At 36.8% G+C, this 12918-nt stretch overlaps 1 pseudogene; it reads left to right on the top strand.

Annotated features, from left to right (window-relative positions):
* The window catches only part of LOC127966092 (probable flavin-containing monoamine oxidase A), a 36626-nt pseudogene extending 34143 nt beyond the window's left edge, over positions 1–2483 (top strand).
* The last annotated feature ends 10435 nt before the right edge of the window (positions 2484–12918 follow it).

Here is a 12918-nt window from a genome sequence, read left to right as displayed (position 1 = left end):
ATGCTACCTGAATGCATGACTAGATGTCAAAAGGACAGCTCTCTTGGGGGAAAATATCACAAGAGCTATTTGAAATGGCCCGGTTAAGCGATTGACAGGGCTGAACTAATGCTCGCCCAAGGAGAACGTACAGAAAGAGAGAAAGCGAGAGTGTGCGGTGACTAGAGAGCAGGGGAAATTTCCATAATAGAGTTAAATCCATAAGGAGAGGAATGAGTTCATCATATAAAGGTGGCTGAGGCATGTACAGACTTCCCATTTTGTCTGGTACCTGTGCGGGCGATGAGCCGTTTCCTGAAGGAGGGCTGTAATCTGCCCTTGACCCACTTTGAAACAGACGAGATCTTGAAGCTCTTGATCTTTGGGATTCTACAAGACTCTTTCATGCATTAAATCTCAATCCATTCTTCCTCACTCTAGCTTCTGAAAATTTAAATGATTTCTATTAGATGTGAATAATTAAAAGGCCTAAGCATTAATTAATGACTGGTCCACTAGCACAGAGTTCTGAAGCATCCCAGTCAAGATGTCTCAAGATAGTTCTGTAGTACACTGTAATACATAAAAAGGTTCTGTAAAATTATAATACTTAAAAATTAGGGCTGTCAATTTAACATTAATTTAATGTGTTCTGCTCTGTGAGCAAATTTTATGAAGAAATACATCTTTCTCAGCTGTTTAAACTGTCTCTGTCTCCTGTTAAATTTTAGTTTTAGTTACTGCTTTATTTAAGGTAATAAATGCTTTTTATGATTTGAGTTTTAGTTAACTATAATAACCCTGGCGCGAGTAATGTTATGACAAGGTGGTTCTTGGATGTTCTGATTTTGCTTTAAAGTGATACTGGGGCTGAAAAGTTTAAAAACTGTAGGACTACACTCTAAGATATTATGCTGGCTTCTTTTGATGAAGTACTTCCAAAGCTAGAAGAGCATATCTTGCCTGCCATAGATGGTGGAATAGAAAACAAACTGCTTTTATGTCTTAGTGATTCACACTGACAAAGAGCATAGGTGAAAAGCACTGTGGGTAAAGGATATCCCTCAGGGTTTCGTGAACAACTAAGTCCACGCATCCATAATGCATGAAGACTAAACTGCGTGGTGGATGGGAAACAGCCTTGCATGGGAAATATGTTGCTGAATGCAGCGATAAGCATTTTTGAGAACCCAATTAAAAGTTATTTCTGTTAAATTCACAGCGGACATGAATGCACAAAGTAGATGAGGGAAACTATAGGGTGCATGGCGTATTCAAAGCATTACCATTACTGCGTGGAATGGTGCACTGTGATTGGTTGAGTGGATATATCGCATTTTGCAAAAAAGGGCGACTGGCGTTTGTCACAGTTTGGAATAAAAGTGAGAAACATGACCTATTAACTTTGCATATATTGCATTTTGCTTAAAATTAAGAATTTTCTTTTCAGTCCCGTCCAGATGCAATAATGATTTTGATGGAATCTTGTTTTGTGAAAAAAAAAAAATGCATCTATATACATTGTATATATAGTTTATTTATTTTGTAGTAGATACTACTATAGACTAGAGCTCTTTTGAGTGTTCAGTGACATACTTACCTAAAGATTCATGAATGCTATTAGCACAAAATAATATAACCATTAATCATTTTTGATAGGCGATAGGCATCAACCATGAAGTCTTTATTTTACCAGTCACCTTGACACTTTCCACATTCCAGGTCTTAGTACTCCCGGGTCATAGTGGTTTTAAATTATAGAGGAAGTTACAATACTTGATTAAACACTTTAAACATGATTCATTTTGTAATTGTCTTGTCTCTTAATTGTCCGTCTCTTTTGTCAGGATTCATTGGGCAGGCACAGAGACGGCTAACCAATGGTGTGGATACATTAATGGGGCAATTCAGGCTGGTCAGCGGGTGGCTATTGCGGTCCTGGCTCAGATTCTTCATTCTTCTCTGTCCATGGAGGAACTGGACTCCCTGAAACACTGTGACCCAAGAAAGTGTTCAAAGTGCAAGTAGTCCAAGAGTTACTATCTCTTCGGTGTGGTAATGACAGCAGCTGCTCTGGTGACGGCATTCCTGTTGGCCAAACCAGAATTGGGATTTTAATGGATTTAAAAGGATTATTGGCCACACTTAGCCACTGTCTTAAAATACAAAAGTAAAAAAAAAAATTACAGATTCATGTCAACTTGACCCATTTACTGAATCTTACTTCGGCTGTTGAGTTTCAGTATCAGTATTCTTAAATCAAACACCATTACAGTATAATCACTTGTTGTATCTTGTACTTAATAATGAAGCTGACTTGGGAAATTTCCTTTTTTGATTTTCTAATTTGCTTTTGGTGCCTCATATAATTGTAACTATGTGAATATGAAACATCAAAGCACAGAAGTGAAGCAAACGCACCATGAGCTACGTGAACTCCATCTCTGTTGTTTTTAGGAAAATATTGCCAGTTGGACACTGAATTTTGTCAAAGCCTCTTTAAACATGACAAATGAGATTAATGGCTCTAGTTGTGCCACATCATTTTAGTTAATAACAATAATACGGTCAGCGAAAATGTATTAAAACTAAAATAAGCCAAATTGCGACCAGACAGTCTCGAAAAATTTATAAACGTTAAATGGTAACATGAATAGTATCCCAGAAACAACATCATACAATATCATCATAAACTGTCAGTTATTTCTTGAATGAAAGCAAACAATTGAGGAAAAAAATTGGGATGTGTATTATATTGGATGCGTACATCGTCTCTTAAAGTGACCGCGTCTAATTTAGCTACTGGCTGCTGTAATGTTAATCCAAGAAAATGAAAGAAAATCACTCACTGCTCATGTTATGGTCAGTGTGCACATGTAGTCTTCGCGCACTTTCTAAAATCCAGACTGTGTTAAGTTTGCACGCTAGTACTCTGCCCTTTCTTGAGCTGATAAGCCACGTTCATCTTGGACGCCACTCCGCCAATGTATCCTTAGGATACCCGTTTAAACAGGGTGTTGCTACTAGGGATCTGTCCTTCAGCAAGCTTATGTGAGAGCATGCGGTAGTGCCCCTGTGTGTCAGGCCAAGACTTAGTATGATCCTAGGCTCTTGGTCGAATCCCTTTAAAGGAATCTTTTCTTGATCCCAAGTCTTGAGCTCTACCCCTGGCCCAGGAGTCTGGCCCTAACAGGTAAGTTTGGGTATGTAGCCTAGGCCTTTGGCCATAAGGGATATGTAACAAATGAGTACTTAGTGCTCATCATGGTTCTTGCCTGCACTCCCCTCAGCATGGTGGCATTGGTATACCGTTCCCCGTAACAACCCCTAGAGGACGCAGTTCGAACCATGGTTCCCTGAGTAGGGAACAAGACACGGTGTCCTCTAGTTTCCTGCCATGCTTTGGACACAAGCTTCAGATGAAGAAGTGGATGATGTGTTCTCCTGGCGCCTATTTATACTCATCATGGGCTGTCACCGGCCAACATGTTGTTAGTTTTTCAATGTATGCTTCAAACACTGGTCACGATGAGGCATTCCCCATAGTGACCCCTAGAGGATGCAGTGTCTCATTCCCTACTCAGGGAACCATGGTTATGTAAGTAATCGGAGACGATTTTCAGCAAGAATCCCACTATTAAAGACAATTGAATAAAAAAGTTTAGTGGGCCGACGGCTTCAGCAAAAACATTGATTAACAACCTCGTAGCTTTCAATAGGTCTGTCTTTTAACGATTTAGAAGATTTAAAAGAATGGTTAAAAGAAGAAACAATTTAAGATGTGCAGCAACCTAAACTGTTGACTTTAACTTGATTGTTGACTTCCAAATCAGCTTAAACCGGAACATCAGTTAAATTATCTTATTATATTGTGAAATTTCCATATTTGATCTTTTAAGCTTCTTTTGGTGCCCCACCATATAATTACGATGTTCTTATGTGAAGGGAATATGAAACATCAAAGCACAGAACTGAAGCAAACACCGTGAGCTATAAAAGTTATTGTCATGCACAGTAAGTGCTCTCTCTGTCAACCCCATGGAAATGTCAATTGGTTTCAGTGCTTTAGTAGAAAAAACACGCTAGACATGCAACAAGTTTGTCAAGTCCTTTTTAAATGTGTGTAATTGCTCTAGTTGCATGCAGACAAAAAAAAAAAAAGGACAGTGAGGGGTTTAAATATAGACAAAGCCAGATCTGGAAGAAACTTTGAGAAAATCTTGCCACTGCGACTTTGAAATAAAGTCATCCGTACAGCATAGCAGATCAAACACTCGTGGACACACGTGTGGCCGCCCACACATGCACGAGAGATGGATGAGCCATTCATACTGCACGAACGTCCCTGTGAAAGTGATTTAATCGCTAGTGCTTGATTACACAGATGATAGAAAAAGCTCAAGCTCAGATGCTCTCCAAGGAGCGATTTAACTCCTCCGGCGGCCCCTAACCAAGCATTATTTGTCTTCGTTATCACCGCTTCGCGGGGGATCAACTCTTCATTTTCCCTGCTTGCACGCCCACCCCATCAAGATCAATCCCTAGCCTGTCCGACCTGTTTTTGTAAGCGTCCAATTTATGGGCTCCACAGCCAGCACTTCCTCCGCTTGCTCTGGCCAGAAGCCATGGGAAAGATGAGTCTCTTGTGATTGTGAATCTGATTTTCCATTCCATTTGCTAAATTACCTCCACGTCCGACCACAAGTCTTCATTTAGAGCCACTCCGCCGTGTGGATTGGCTATTATTTTGGACGTCCCACAAGCAGCTGCATGCGTCTCAAAGGATCCACCGCCTAAATATTGCATAATGTAACAACTTGTCCCAGTCTTTGGCAGATTGCCCGTGTTGGTTTGCAGTTTGAAGATGTGTAATTCAAAGCAGAGCACCAACTTCAGATTAGGTGTACCCTTGCCAAGACTGAAGGTGGCCCCTGAGGAGAATCGTAGGGTCATTTGGCCTCTTCTTTTGGGATAATATGTGTTGCACCACATGTTGGTTTGTAGTATTCATAATGACAAGCTTATGAATGTCTCGGGGGGGTTAAACTCAAGCATGCACACAAGAGCAATCACAGACACTTTCTGACGTGTGAGTCAATCTCCTACAGTGATGTATGTTTTTTTTTTTAATTCATTGCATTTTAGATTTCATGCAATGTAATGAAAAATGTAGTAAAAATATTTATATTCAACCTGTAAATTGATGTTCCATCAAAAAAAGATTTGATAGTTTGAATGTAAATATTTTAAATTAATATTGCATAAAGGCCTATTGTCACATTCCATACCATTCAATCTTTTTACAAAGTTTAAATCACTCAGGACTCTTCAAATGACTGTATCATCATATTTTTTTTGTGATGCCAAAGACCCATAGAAAAGACAGCTCACAAAGCTGGTTTTCAAAAGAAAGCCTATATGCGTATTTCTTTTTTGACTAGCCTTGCAAACCCTCTTCCACTGACAAGGAGCCGATGGCCGATCTGGAAACACTCCATGCATTTTAACTGCAGAAAGAAGCAGCAATGCCTAAAACCTGCCGGTCTTGCAGCAGGAATCCATAAAGTGGGGACACAAAGTTGTCAAAGAACCCAACTTTGCAAGACTAATCAAAAAGAACAGAAGATCAGACAAAACTAAACAGACTGTGTATATACAGTCTAAACGCCTGATGTAACGTTCAGTTGAAGGTTGTGTGATTTCTAAACACTACTGTTTAAAATGTTGGGGTGAGAAAGATAAAAAAAATTTTGAAATACATTTCTTATGCTCACTCAAGACTGCATTTGATTAAAAACACTTTAAATTAGTAATATGAAATATTTTTACACTTTAAAATCAGATGAATAAAATTTTCAAACTTTGAAGTTGGCTTGAAAAAGCCTTGACTGAAATGTTTTGGCAGTTTTAAAAAAACGTTGAAAGAGTAGATAGATTAGATAGATCTTGATAGCATGCCGCTAGCATGATTAGCATGTGGTTAACATTTTTCTTACATGTGTCCAGCATGATTGGCATGTTGCTATTGGCATATTACAAGCCTATGATGTTTTTAGCATGATCGGCATGCATGTGTTTAGCACGTTTTGCATAGTTATCATACTGTAGATGCATCCCAAATACCATAGTTATGCACTAGTCTATGACAATTTTTTAGTATAAATATTACAAGTAGTGTGTTCAGACAGAAAATTCCAAAAATAAAAAGTGCACTTGAATTTCTTGTTTTTAGCATGATTAACAAGTTGCACATTGTTACTTTGTGAGCATTGTGACTGGAGGGAATACCCATAAGCCCTTTCTCTTGAATAATTATTAAATCAATAATTACATGTATGCTCAAAAAAAAAAAAAAAACACAGGGATTGGGATATGGAAATCATTTAGAATTATTAAAGGCTTTGAGCTCTATTTAATATTGTGATGTATGTTTACTTATTAATTAAACAAGGGTCCCACTTTATTTTAAGTGGCCTTAACTACTATGTACAATGTACTTATTGTGTTGATACTGTGTTGCAATATACTTTTGCTGCTATAGGTGGGATACGGGTAAGGTTAGGGACAGGTTTGTTGGTATTGGCAGGTTTAAAGGAACATTCCACTTTTTGAAAATAGTTCAAAAATGACCAAAGAGTTTCAATATTTTCCTATTTAAAACTTGAATCTTCTGTAGTTACATTGTTTACTGAGATCAATGGAAAATGAAAAGTTGCGACATTCTAGGCTTATATGGCTAGGAACTATACTCTCATTCCGGCAGTATAGTTCCTAGCCATATCAGCCTAGAAAATGGCAATTTTTCATTTTCCATTGATCTTAGTAAACGATGTAACTACAGAAGATTCAATTCAGATTCAAAGATTGCTACTACCAGGGCCAGAGATTGGCTGAATGGATTTGAAACAGGAAAACTCAACGGTTTAACTCTAGGGGAGTTGGAAAATGAGCCTATTTTCAAAAAAAGTGGAGTGTCCCTTTAAGGGTGGGTTAAAGTGTAAGGGATGGGTCAACAATGTAACTATAAATGTAATTCAATTAATTACATGTGTGATTACATGCAGGTATTTTTAAAATTTTAGTAAAAATGTAAAAACATGTATTTACACAGTAAGTGCATTGTCCCAAATGAGTAATTTAAACGTGATTACATGGTAGTTAAGGCCACTTAATATAAAGTGGGACCAAAGTCATAGCAGGATGAAACAACACGAGGGTGAGCAAATGATCACACAACCTTTATTTCAAGGGATTTAAACATTTAATCTCACTGTGATATTAGCGAGAGCTCATCTTTTCCCCATGTTAAAGGAATAGCTCATCCAAAATTTAAACTTTGCTTAAATGATAATAGATCATCTTACAGATCATCTTCATGTCTTGTCAAGTGAAAAGCTGAATGTTTTTATAAACAATCTATTAAGACATTTTAACTTCAAATGGTTTCTTCAGGCTTAAATACAAAAAAAGTTGTCTCATCTCAATAAGGCGAGAAATATACACAGACCAAGAATCGTTTACAATCAAAAACAGTCCAAAACAAATAAAAAAACACACTGTGATATTTTATCACCTGTTTGAACTCTTTCTGATGGCACCCATTCACTGCCACTGGAGATGATCCATTGGTGAACAAGTGATGTTCTGTAATACTACATTTTCCCAAATCTATTCCTATAAAGAAACAATTTAATTTATATATTGGATGACCTGAGGGTGAGCAAATTTACATCTGATTTTAATTTGGGGCTGAACTGTTCCTTTAACTACTGCAACTTTATCTGATGGCTTGTGGATAAAACAGACTACTGGTTTTCATATTAATTAATAGGTTTTTGGTCTTTTTTTAGCCATATCTTGTACTGTATGGGTGAACTTGGCAGTCTAGATCATCTTTGCTATGCTTCTAATTAGCTATGTTTTCTGGAAAGGCAATTTCTGTCTGGATGTTACGAAGGTTTTTCCAGCCTTTTATTTCCTGGAGAGAGTGCAACCATGTGCTGCTAAAGATCAAGAATGGGGCAGTTTTCTTTCCTACTAGATATATTCCCTCGAGGCCTAATCTTTGCCAGCAGTACTGTCTCTTGACACCCACATCAATCTGAGATCATCTGTCAATCATCTGTGATGCAATCACACTTTTTCAATGATACTCTGAAATCTCATCCATCCATCCATAATGAAGAGTATTTTTAAACTATGACATGATCATGTCTGTCTATTCTTGTACCTATGGAATGAAGAAAAAAGCATTTTTATCACACAGTGGATTTTATTCTTTTATAAGCATTAACTAAAATGTACTTGAAACCGCAAATTAACATATATACAGTGGTTCCATGTAAAATATATGAATGCCTATGCATTATATAAGTAAATATCAAACCAAGTACCTTTTATAAAAAACTAAAAAAAAAACTAAAATATTACCTATACAAAAAATTGTTTTGGTTTTCTATTGTGTTCTATTGTATGGACAATTATTACAATGGCTATTATAGGTAACTGAAACCTTCCCTTTTTGTGTAACAAAATGAATACATATATATTTTTTCTGATTACGTCAAAAACAACAATCACTGAATATTCTAATGCTGCAATTATTTTGTTTCCATCCATGTGCAGTAACTTAAGCAACTTACATTTTACAGACTTGCTTGTTGTAAGTTTTGCGTCACCAGAGAAAGATGCTGATGCTGTCAAAGCAGCCAAACAACACAGCAGTGGTGTTCCTGTAAAATAAAATAATAATAATAAAAAAACAAACAGTGCTTTTAATGACTCAGTTGCGTAAATGATTTACCTACTACTTTCCTTCATAACTGAATGAGCATTTTAACCAAATCGGTTCAATAAATGCTAAAATGACTTACTCATAGTGGTGCATCAGTGTAACCTGGAAAACAAGTAAAAGTACAAACACACGTCCAGAAAGAAACACAAACAAGTGAAGTGATATAATCAGTGAATTGTCCCAGTGCTACTGGACTGGAACCAACTTTTGTATAATTACTAATAAAATATGAAACAATACTGTAAAATCAGTTTGAACAAAACATTGCTTCTCAAAAAAAAAAAAAAAAAAAAAAAAAAAAAAAATATATATATATATATATATATATATATATATCTGGCAGTAACCCAGCTATTGTACATCTTAATAGTACCTTTTCAGGGCCATCTACAGAAAACATATTTTTGCACATAAATTCAAGACACGGCACAGAAATGGGAAAACAACAGTTAGAAAATGTTTTCAATGTGATTTTTTAAAAACACTTTTTAAATTACTGCCATGTGCAAGACTCTATATGAGATGTGCACAATGTCAAATCTGCATGTTTACATAGAAAACAATGAAAAAGCAGCACACTGAGATCTCACAGAATCTCACAACTGATATATATATATATATATATATATATATATAGTATTGTTCAAAATAATAGCAGTACAATGTGACTAACCAGAATAATCAAGGTTTTTCGTATATTTTTTTATTGCTACGTGGCAAACAAGTTACCAGTAGGTTCAGTAGATTCTCAGAAAACAAATGAGACCCAGCATTCATGATATGCACGCTCTTAAGGCTGTGCAATTGGGCAATTAGTTGAAAGGGGTGTGTTCAAAAAAATAGCAGTGTGGCATTCAATCACTGAGGTCATCAATTTTGTGAAGAAACAGGTGTGAATCAGGTGGCCCCTATTTAAGGATGAAGCCAACACTTGTTGAACATGCATTTGAAAGCTGAGGAAAATGGGTCGTTCAAGACATTGTTCAGAAGAACAGCGTACTTTGATTAAAAAGTTGATTAGAGAGGGGAAAACCTATAAAGAGGTGCAAAAAATGATAGGCTGTTCAGCTAAAATGATCTCCAATGCCTTAAAATGGAGAGCAAAACCAGAGAGACGTGGAAGAAAACGGAAGACAACCATCAAAATGGATAGAAGAATAACCAGAATGGCAAAGGCTCAGCCAATGATCACCTCCAGGATGATCAAAGACAGTCTGGAGTTACCTGTAAGTACTGTGACAGTTAGAAGACGTCTGTGTGAAGCTAATCTATTTTCAAGAATCCCCCGCAAAGTCCCTCTGCTAAAAAAAAGGCATGTGCAGAAGAGGTTACAATTTGCCAAAGAACACATCAACTGGCCTAAAGAGAAATGGAGGAACATTTTGTGGACTGATGAGAGTAAAATTGTTCTTTTTGGGTCCAAGGGCCACAGGCAGTTTGTGAGACGACCCCAAACTCTGAATTCAAGCCACAGTACACAGTGAAGACAGTGAAGCATGGAGGTGCAAGCATCATGATATGGGCATGTTTCTCCTACTATGGTGTTGGGCCTATTTATCGCATACCAGGGATCATGGATCAGTTTGCATATGTTAAAATACTTGAAGAGGTCATGTTGCCCTATGCTGAAGAGGACATGCCCTTGAAATGGTTGTTTCAACAAGACAATGACCCAAAACACACTAGTAAACGGGCAAAGTCTTGGTTCCAAACCAACAAAATTAATGTTATGGAGTGGCCAGCCCAATCTCCAGACCTTAATCCAATTGAGAACTTGTGGGGTGATATCAAAAATGCTGTTTCTGAAGCAAAACCAAGAAATGTGAATGAATTGTGGAATGTTGTTAAAGAATCATGGAGTGGAATAACAGCTGAGAGGTGCCACAAGTTGGTTGACTCCATGCCACACAGATGTCAAGCAGTTTTAAAAAACTGTGGTCATACAACTAAATATTAGTTTAGTGATTCACAGGATTGCTAAATCCCAGAAAAAAAAAATGTTTGTACAAAATAGTTTTGAGTTTGTACAGTCAAAGGTAGACACTGCTATTTTTTTGAACACACCCCTTTCAACTAATTGCCCAATTGCACAGCCTTAAGAGCGTGCATATCATGAATGCTGGGTCTTGTTTGTTTTCTGACAATCTACTGAACCTACTGGTAACTTGTTTGCCACGTAGCAATAAAAAATATACTAAAAACCTTGATTATTCTGGTTAGTCACATTGTACTGCTATTATTTTGAACAATACTGTATATATATATATGTGTGTGTGTGTGTGTGTGTGTGTGTGTGTGTGTGTTTGTAACGTCTAACAATTTTCTGAAAATAATAATAATAATAATTGAGTGTGTAATTGTGACCCTTTTTTGAATCCTCCAGTTCTGAGTATCTTTGAATTCTTAGAAAATTGTAAGACAAATAGTAATGTTTAGGTATTTGGTAAGGTTATGGTATGTAGAACATCATCATACTGAATAATGCATTAACATGTGTTTAATAAGTATTAATAAACAGCCAATATGCTAGAAATAATCATGTTAATAAACAACTAGTTCATAGTGAATAGTGATTCCTAATCTAAATATTCTTTTGAATGATTCTTTACACCAAGTAGTTTTACTCAATCTATATAAGCAGTCTCAAAAGAAATTCTACAGTAGCACACATGCAACAGATAGTGACATCTGCATTATTCACTAGGTATGATTTGCATTTTAAAAACAATAATATGACTGCGCTCTCCAAGAAAATACTTAAGAAATACAGTAGATGTATATAGAGAGCATATAAACAGAAACCAAATTAATGCACAAATTGAATGTATTATTCCATGTTTTAGTTTGACATTTAACATGCCTGCAACTCATACAGACTATTTCACAAAACTGATTTTTTGGTCTTTGTGCCTGTGCTCTCCTGGGGTTTCATGATTGGGGTTAATAGAGCACACAACAGCCAATAACTGGATGTAGTCGGGTCCTCTGAACACAGCACTCTTCCAGGAGGCTGTTGACTGGGCGAAATGTCAAGACTCCTTTCCAAACGATAAGGGATGGGGGGCCTATGAATAATTCATGGGGGGAGTTTGGTCGAACACAGTGCTGTGTCTGTTAAGCTGTCGCTTCAGCAGGCAAGAGAGAGAGAAGGGGGAGATACAACACTGTAGGAAAACACCGGAGCTAATTTGCCATCTGGACCTCATATCAGACAGCTTGACGTGTTCCTGGAGGACTCGACGCAGGGCAAACTCTTCATGTTAACCCCCTCTTGAGAAATAGCATGTTTAGCACTAATTATGACATGCCGGAATGAGGTTTGAACAGCCAGAGCTTTGTTTTTTTGGAGAGGGCAGGGTTGACACAAATCTGAGAGGCACTCCTTCAGGGTTATGAGGCCAATATTGATCTGACAGCATCTCGAAGAGGAGATACAAGGAAAGACATTTCCTTGAGCGTGCGGATGCAGCCAAGTAGCTTGAACTTTCTTTTACTAACTTGTTCCCAATGACAGATTTTCATAGCTGAAGGTTGCAGTACTGCTGGTCGCTTGCAGACTACGCTGCTGGGAGTGTGGAATTGGCTGTAGATTTTGAAAACTAATCACAAATGAGAATATTGCCTACATCGTCACCAGTGCTGGCAAAAACTGCCAGCTCGTATTTAAAGGGAATGACTTACGGTGATTCTGTCACTGCAATTCATGGCCAATATGAAGAGCCCCTTTAGTTCAACAAAGTTTTGAGACTCAGACTTGGCCAAATAAGCTCTAAAACAGAAACACATTTACTTTTTTCTGATTAAACAGGGAAATTCAGCTTTGCAATCACAGGAATACATTACATTTTAAAACATATTCAAATAGAAAATTGTTCTTTTAAATTGTAATAATAATTCAGAATATTTATATTAAATAAATACAGCATTGGTAAACAAAAACAACTACTTACCTTAGTTATTTCAAGGATTAATTGCGGTTATAAATATAACTTCAGAAATAATCGTAATTATTCCCAAACTTTTTTTTTAAATTAAAACTTAATTGTACTGCATTACAGTTGTTTATTTTAATTGGTATGTACCAATGAGCTACATGAAATGTTCAACTAGTGAAAAATAAACTCATAAATAAAATAAAACATTTT

Source organism: Carassius gibelio, chromosome B10 (assembly GCF_023724105.1).
Source record: "Carassius gibelio isolate Cgi1373 ecotype wild population from Czech Republic chromosome B10, carGib1.2-hapl.c, whole genome shotgun sequence".
In the NCBI taxonomy this organism is placed as follows: domain Eukaryota; kingdom Metazoa; phylum Chordata; class Actinopteri; order Cypriniformes; family Cyprinidae; genus Carassius; species Carassius gibelio.
This window is presented reverse-complemented; position numbering and strand designations above follow the sequence as displayed.